This window comes from Pteropus vampyrus, unplaced genomic scaffold (assembly GCF_000151845.1).
Source record: "Pteropus vampyrus isolate Shadow unplaced genomic scaffold, Pvam_2.0 Scaffold7, whole genome shotgun sequence".
Classification (NCBI taxonomy): Eukaryota; Metazoa; Chordata; class Mammalia; order Chiroptera; family Pteropodidae; genus Pteropus; species Pteropus vampyrus.
In genome coordinates, this window is record NW_011888788.1 from 14,084,738 (window position 1) to 14,092,476 (window position 7,739).

Below are 7,739 nucleotides of genomic sequence, written 5' to 3' on the forward strand. Positions count from 1 at the left end.
TTGTTGTTGTTGTTATTGTAACTCTTGAAATTTTACAATTAGCCCCTGTTGAAGGAGAAACCCAGCCCATAGGTATGATGAAAAGTTGAGAAATGTTAGAAATGCAGTCAATACCTTGTTCCCCAATAGGGTTAGGAAATGGAGTAATAAAAATCCTGACTGTTAGAATATATAATTTGCCATATATAGGGGTGAACTGTTTTCACAGAATCAGTATAATAATAAAAATGTCACAGGATTATACTCAGACTTGCTCAGTTGGCTCTTCGTGTTGCAGCATCTTTCAGTGCCTTGAATGGGGTAATCCTAAACATCGCCATTGCCCTCCAGAGTGTAGGCGTGTAAACCAGCTTAGAATTCTGATTAAGATCAGGTAACAAACAATTACACATAATGAATTATCACATTAAAACATGGCTTATTTCAAAGGATTAAAATGAAAATACTTCTGGTCTGGGTTCTCCAAAGTTAAAGAATATGGGTTCAAGTAGTTAAGGAGGAGGTCTTCCCAGGAAGGTTGGAGGTGAGACCAGGAGGGAGAAAGCCTGCAAAAGGTCAGTTGATGATCCCTGAGTACCTTCTTGGGGGCTGTATAGAACATATCCCAGAGTTGGCACAATGAGAGATGAGGAAGCTGGGAGTTTGAGTTCCTCAACTCTCATTTCTCAGTGGCTGAGATCACTTCTAGAGGTGTTAACTTCCTGACACTTCTGGCCTGCCCTGCACTCAGGCTTAGCACTCTCCCATGGCCTGGTGGTATCCTCAGGCAAAGAGGTACAGGTGCTCCAGGTCAGAGGTTGCGTGCAGGCTCGCAGTCTGTTGTCCACTGATGCTGTAGGTAACCTCTGGCTGGAGACACATTAAGCCCTGACAACATCTGCTGTAGGGGGCTAAACTGGAAGATTTTAGGGCAGCCACACTAATAGGTAAATGCACACATGAGCTGACTTCAAACCCCTCAGCACATCCCACGATGACCTAAAACAAGCTAGTACTGACGCCTGAAGGCTGGAGCCATTCCAGCATGTGCCTTTGGCTTTATCCTTCAGGCAGTGAAGAGTAGACCAAAAGAGACCTAGTTAAGTAAGAATAATGAGAAAGGCAACTGAACACCCAAATCCCACCCCTGTTATTTCTGCAGGCCTAAGAGGATTTTTGTAAACAATGGGGAATTAGAAAACAAAATTAGCTTGCACGATTTCAGATGGGAACAGATGCCTGCTTGCTTTTTTTTTAATTCCCGCAAAAACCTCAAGCAGAGTTAATAATGTATGAAAATTAGGTACCATGTGTGCACTTTGCTTCGTAATGTTTTTATTAAGCAGCCAGTTGATTTAAAAATAACACAACGTGACAATTCACATAACGGCAGACGCTGTGGCGTGTATGGAAACATCCTCGTCAAATGTTCTGTCAGGTTTTCCATTACACAAGGATTTTTTTCAAAATAGCTTTTAGAATTATCACAGAATATGAAATTGTATCAAGTTACAATTTGATTAAAAAAAAAAACTTCCCAAATATAAATTCCAATCGCTTTTTAAAAAATGGTTTAGTCAACGAGGTAATCTATGGAAGTAGGTTTCTACAGATTGTTTAAAATTCCGCAGTCGATTCACACTTCTCTCTTCTCAAATTTTTGCTGATATAATTTACCAATTGGAATTGGCCTTCTCTTCTTCCCCCTTCCCAGCCCTCGCCTCTTCGGTCTGTAAGGAATGGAAAGAAACAGAGAAATGAAAGGTCGTGGGCCCAGGGATTTCCAGTCGCTCAAAGGATGTCCTGGTTCTGAAGGCAGAATGGATTTGCGAAGTCGACATGTGGGCATTGGGCTAGCAGGTGGCAGTGTCCTTTCCCAGAGTTTGAGTGCAGGTCTCTGTCACTCCCTAAAGAAACCACTCCTGAAGGTGTCCTCACTTATGATGGAAGGGCAGCAGACTGCTCTGGTCACTGTGCTGGGCCCTTTGGGCTTTACTGCATCTGCACAGTCGTGCTGGAAGGTCGTCTCCCAGTGTGTGCGGTCTAGCAGCATGCACTGGGGCACAGGGAAGTCCGGTGATCAGCCAGCCCTGAGGAGGTTCATTGCCGATTGAATATTTCTGTGTTCTGCAGCATGCTTTACTTATAAGTTGCCTTGAGATTTTTGGTTATTCAACAAAAGAAATACCTAGTGTTGGCTCTGTTCTGTTTATCTGCAGGGTGAGAGAATGATGACACAGGGCAGTTTAAATGACTTTATAGAGTCAGGGCGTTTTTTTACTGGTGGTGGGAGTTGATAGACACTTAGGAAAGACAGTGAACATTGAGGAAAGTTCTAAAGCTATTAAAATGAGTTAATGCGCTGATGGGTTTGGTACATTTTGTTGAAAGGAACCTGGAAAGTGAGACCTCCCTTTGCAGCTTCCTGTGATTGCCCAGTTGTGCCTCCTGACACAGCAGGGCCACAGGTGTGGGCCAGCACCCTAGGAGTAATAATATCTTGTGGTATTTTAAAAAGTCATTGCAGAGGAGACATTTGATCTTTATGACTTGCACCATAAGACTTTCTTGGAATCTTTGCAAGGGGTTGGTTGGAACAGAACTTTTCCATCTATACTACGGTCTATAAAAATCATAGTAACTGGCTTCATGAGGCTTGAATTTTTCTTTTGTTATTTTCTTCACTCTCTAATTAGATTTTGCTCATATGCGGGACAGAACAGTCTGGCAGGAAGTAACTAGCATTAAAATAACTCAAAGAAAGGGCTGTACCTGGCATGACCTTAGCAAAAATAGAGGCAGGGCTTGCTGCCCTGGACCCGTGGCTAACCCCAGAAGCCCTGGGTGAGCGTTGGCTCTAAAAGGAGGCGAGGTCGACTGAAGGCTTGGCCAGGAGTCTAGATACCTGGCACTCTTTCCAGCATGGCCCCTGCCTGGCCGTGGCCTTGGGCATGCTCTTTCTCAACTGACCTCACTTCCACTGTGCTCAAAAGCCATCTGGGAATAATAATAATCATAATATCTGTCCTTGACTTCTTGGAATGCTAAAGGTGACAACTTGTCAGAATCTAAGGGATCATTTATTTCCTTAGTGGGCACAGAATTTAAAGAGCTGAAATTAACATTTCAGGTTATGTCTGTGGACCCTGTGAGGAAGGAAAAGCTTTTTTTGGGTGGGTGGGGGTCCACAGTAGTCTCAAAAAAGAGAAAGAGTAAGATCCACAGTGATTTTCATGGTACTTATGAGGACATCTATAGGAAGCTGTAATTTCTAACCATCAGTTCCCCAGATCATGTGGAAGCGAGTTTCAGACACCATTTTATTCTTAAGAGTAGTCCTTCTATGAGTAGTCCTGGGTATCCGTTTTGTCCTGAAATGACTTGCAAAGAAATCAGTTTTCTAGAACCCTTTCAAAACTGCATTTAGCACCTAACAGCCTGGTAGGGTTGGGTGTTCCTGGGAGAAACAGGCAGGGGTGATGGTAACAGCAGACACAGACCATCTCTGCCAGCTCTGTGTGAACTCTTCCAGCCTCGGTGAGTGTTACCAGTTTCAGGACAGCAAACCTTGTCTGAGGTTTGCTGGAGCTTTGGGAAGCGTAGAGTCTGACTGTATATGGAGCACTGAGCTCTCAGATTTTACTTATCAGGGTATTTCTTGCAGCTCATTAGTGTCCACAGAAGCCTGAAGTTACTCATTTTGTCCTTGTCACACTGGATCATTCTGCATTGCGAAGGGATCAGTCTTTAAAGATGCTTCAGAAGTGCTATTTTGGGTGTGAAAGAACAGGGCAGATAAGAATGATTCTTTGTTTATTTGGTGCTTCACACGTCTCAGAACATGTGCAAATGTTGCACACTGTCCTCGGTGACCTGGCAGTCAGCCCAAGCAGGCTGTGGCATATCATTTACAGAAAAGCATATGGAGACAAGGAGGATTCAATAGCCTGCCCAAGAGTCTCTGTTTTTCCTTTACCTGATTAAGAGAAGGGACTTGCCTGTAGTGCTGACACTCAGTGTGCACTGCTATGTGGATTTCATGCTGTTTCCTTCTCTCAAATGCTGATGATGAACTATTGGTCACACAGTTGACTTAAGCAAAAGTTCGAGCTTCCCTTCCTTCTGAGGCCATCACCTGTAAACTCTTCCAACAGAGCAGGTCCTATTCATTTCTGCCCTTATTCATCCAGTGTTTTGTGTGTGCTAAACTGCAAATCATATCACCATGGTTGTCTTAATTAATGGAGAACTTGGGAAAAATTTGTTCCCAGGACTCCCACACACCAGCAGTACGCAGCCTGCTGTGCTACTTTGCCACATCTGGTCTGTCACCCAAGTCTTTGGTGATGGTTACTACTGTCAGTGCATTGACTCACCTGCCACCCCCAGATGAAGACACTTAAGTTAACTGCCAGGGGTGCACCCTAACCATAATTCACCCCTCTCTCTTTCCTGGCTTTTGCTGGATCGTTCTCACCCTCACCTTGGCCTCTCGTTCTTCATTCTCCTTGTACAGCCTTTGAATTTCTTGTTTTCAGTCATCTGCCTGTTGGATTTTGCTCAGATAGCCTGCACTGCCTTTCGTTTTCCTCAGTGTGTCTGGCAGTGAAGAAGAAATATACAGAGGATGATGCTGGTCTCTGGAATTTGCATGCCTTCTTAGCCCTCCAGCAGGACCTCGACTCCCACCCCATTGTCAGCCCCAGCTCCATTGGCCATCCCCTACCTGCCTCTACCAACTCTTTCCTGACCTCCCTGAACTGGAGGGCTTACCCCTCTTTTGAGGCCCACCACTCTGGCCATCTTGTGGTCCTTGCTGTGATGCTCTGATGCTGACTGCTTGCTGTGGCTGCCTGCTTTGTGGCTGTCCCCTGAGGGTCCCTATCCTGTCTGCTAGGCTGCACTTTCTCCTGTTGCTAGCCCTGTATTAGTGGGTGGCCTTGGGGCCAGACTCATCCCCCTCACCCTGGTATGCCTCTTGCATTGCCACTGACGGACCATGCAAGGCCTTTACATGAGGACAAGTGCCAGGGACATTAGAAAGCTAACTGTAGGGTCTTATTGCTTTTGGGGCTTCCCTACTCCCTTATCTAGCCTTGTTTCCAGCTGATTAAAGTTGAGTAGTTGTTGTATTTGATCTTTCTAACTTCTTCAGCCAGTAAAGCAAAAGCATACAGGCAAACTGAACTCCTGCAGCAGTTTCTTGCTAAACTACCAAGGAGCTAGACTTGTATCAGGACCAGTTTTTCTTTAATTTGGCAAATGGAAATGGCCCTGAGGTCCCTCCCTCTGTATTTTCTACCAATGAAGACAAGTGCAAAGAAGGATGGCAGCTTGGCCTCCTCTGTGCTGCAAGTAGAATGGTGGAGGTTGCCAGCACCCCAGCTTTCTCCACTTTAAAATGGGGATTATAATAGTAACCTTCATACTTACCAAATGCTTAGAACAGGGCCTGGCTATTTATAGGTGGGGATTGCCGATTATTCATCTGGTGGACAGTCAGCCCCAGAAAGCCAGGGGCTCTGCTTCACTCTCCTCTGTGTCCTTGGCACCTAGACTAGGACATGACTTGTAGCTGGTGTTCAATAAATATCTGTTAATGAAGTTCCTAGATAAAGCAAAAGAGAGCATGTAGCTCCCTGGAAAGAATATGCAGTTTGGTGTCTAGAGGACTGGAGTTTGGTCCTATCTAAGTCACTCATATGCTGAAAAACCTTAAGTGAGTCCCATAACCCACTGAACATCCATTTTCTCATTTATTTCAATGGATATGTTATGAAATATTTTGGTTTCAGCTGCATGCAGCCCTACCCGAGTGTGGCTTAAGCAGTTAGGAGCTTGATGACCTCCCATATAGGACAGCTGATTCCTCTAGCTCAGCCCCGCTGGGGCTCTCAAGAGGCCTCTGTACCTCTGGACATCCCCTCCTCATGCTGAGAGCTGCCACCATTCCAAAGCTCGTTTTTCTCCTCTGAGTCTCCTTGCATGTACATTTATTAGGGAGGACTGCCTTTCTCTGAAGCCCCACTACAGTACCCTCCAGTCCTGTTGTCTGTGATTTCTCTCACATGCCTGTGTGACAGCAGGTCAGACGTTGCCATTTCTGAAGTAGAAGGCTGCTCATGCCAGCAGGAAGAGAGGAAGGAAGAGAGGATGACTATATTTGTGGTACAGGAAGCTGACTTGCTTCTCCATGGGATTTTGATGATAATATAACTGTTATTGGGTTGTTAAGAGCAAACAGAAAGTGCAACATGGGGATCCCTAACGGGTGGCCTATATTTTTCCCATTGATGTTATATTTGTCCAGATACATGTTTAAAAAGAAAATGTGAATGCCCTTAGGTGGAGCTTGTCTTCTCCAGTGTGGCCACAGTCTCTACCATGCCCTATTGTCTTATGCTTAGTTCTTTCACTCATTTTGCTACCTGCCTGGTTCCTCAAGACATTTAAGTTTGCAAGCCCTGTGGTAGAACATCGCAGTATCCATATGCAACTAGTTTATTCTTACACATGCAATTAGAGCACAGACATCTTAATTAAAAAGTAAATCCTTTATTTTCTCAGTGGATTTAATCGTGAGTTGGGGAGGTTGGATCTGGATATTCTAGTCCCCCTGCTTTGGCCTCCCTTTTCTGAGATCCACCATGAGAGGTACAGGCTGGTCATAGGACAGTTACCTGGCCCCTGGTGGTGTTTGCCCAGAACTGCCTTGGGAGGTTGGATTTCTCTCTAAGGTACTAGAGCCAGTATGGTTTGGGCAGTATCTCCTTTGCAATATGGACATCCTCACAGGTTAATTACAAAACAAGCAAACAAACAAAAAACCAAAGGTACTCCATTTCAGTGTTTGTAGACCATGTGTTCATGGGGCCTATAGTGGTTTCCGTTTCTCCTTGGCATGCATCTCCCTGATAATTTGAAAGCTGCTGACATTCTGTATCAGTCCATATGCAGTACCAATTTTTCTTCTTCCTCTTTTTCTTTCTTTCTCATTTGTTTCCTCAAAGGAAAAAAAGTACATGGCTTTCTTGCCTTGAGATGTAAATTCCACATTTTGGCTGCATTAGCTTCCAAGTTTTCTGAGAAAAGGCTTAAATTTATTAGGTTAGTTCACAATGTTCTCACAGAGAACTTTACTTTGAGGCATGGAGCCATATGTGGTTGGGATTATTTTAAGATAAATAATGTAAGAGAATCAGCATTACATTGTTTACAGAAACTTAGGCTACGCCTGTTGCTTAAATAATTATCACATGATTTACAAGCATGGTCCATGGTAGGGTGGAAGGTCAAATTGATGTTTCTGCAGTTTTGTACTCTTGCTGGGGCCTCTGACTCAGTGTGGAATCAGGGAGGCGCTGCGGGGACCGAGATGCCTCAGGGACACCCGCTTTAATTGAAAATTGATCCCCATCACCATCTCAGGATCCAGTTTCCCAACAGCTTTAACGAGTAGAAGGTGACTAACAGGTTGGATTACAAACAAGCCTTTACATGAGAGTGAAATCTTAGCAATGAGGAGAGGCTTGGTTATTTTTGGTTATGCGAGGTTTGGTTATGCCACTGACAATATTCACATTTTATATATTTACCTCTAAAGGGGAAACATGCTTTTCCAGTGTATAATTCAGACATGTTCATGACTTTACATATGTGTGTGTGTGTGTGTGTGTGTGTGTGTGTGTGTAAAATCTGTCTGTAGATACACACATATGTAATATACACATGTATAAACACGTATATAAAACTGATGTAAA

General features: G+C 44.2%; 1 protein-coding gene across 2 annotated transcripts in view; it reads left to right on the forward strand.

Annotated features, from left to right (window-relative positions):
• DTD1 (D-tyrosyl-tRNA deacylase 1) overlaps positions 1–7,739 on the forward strand; it is a 154,808-nt gene that overhangs the window by 126,223 nt on the left and 20,846 nt on the right. The window lies entirely within an intron of this gene.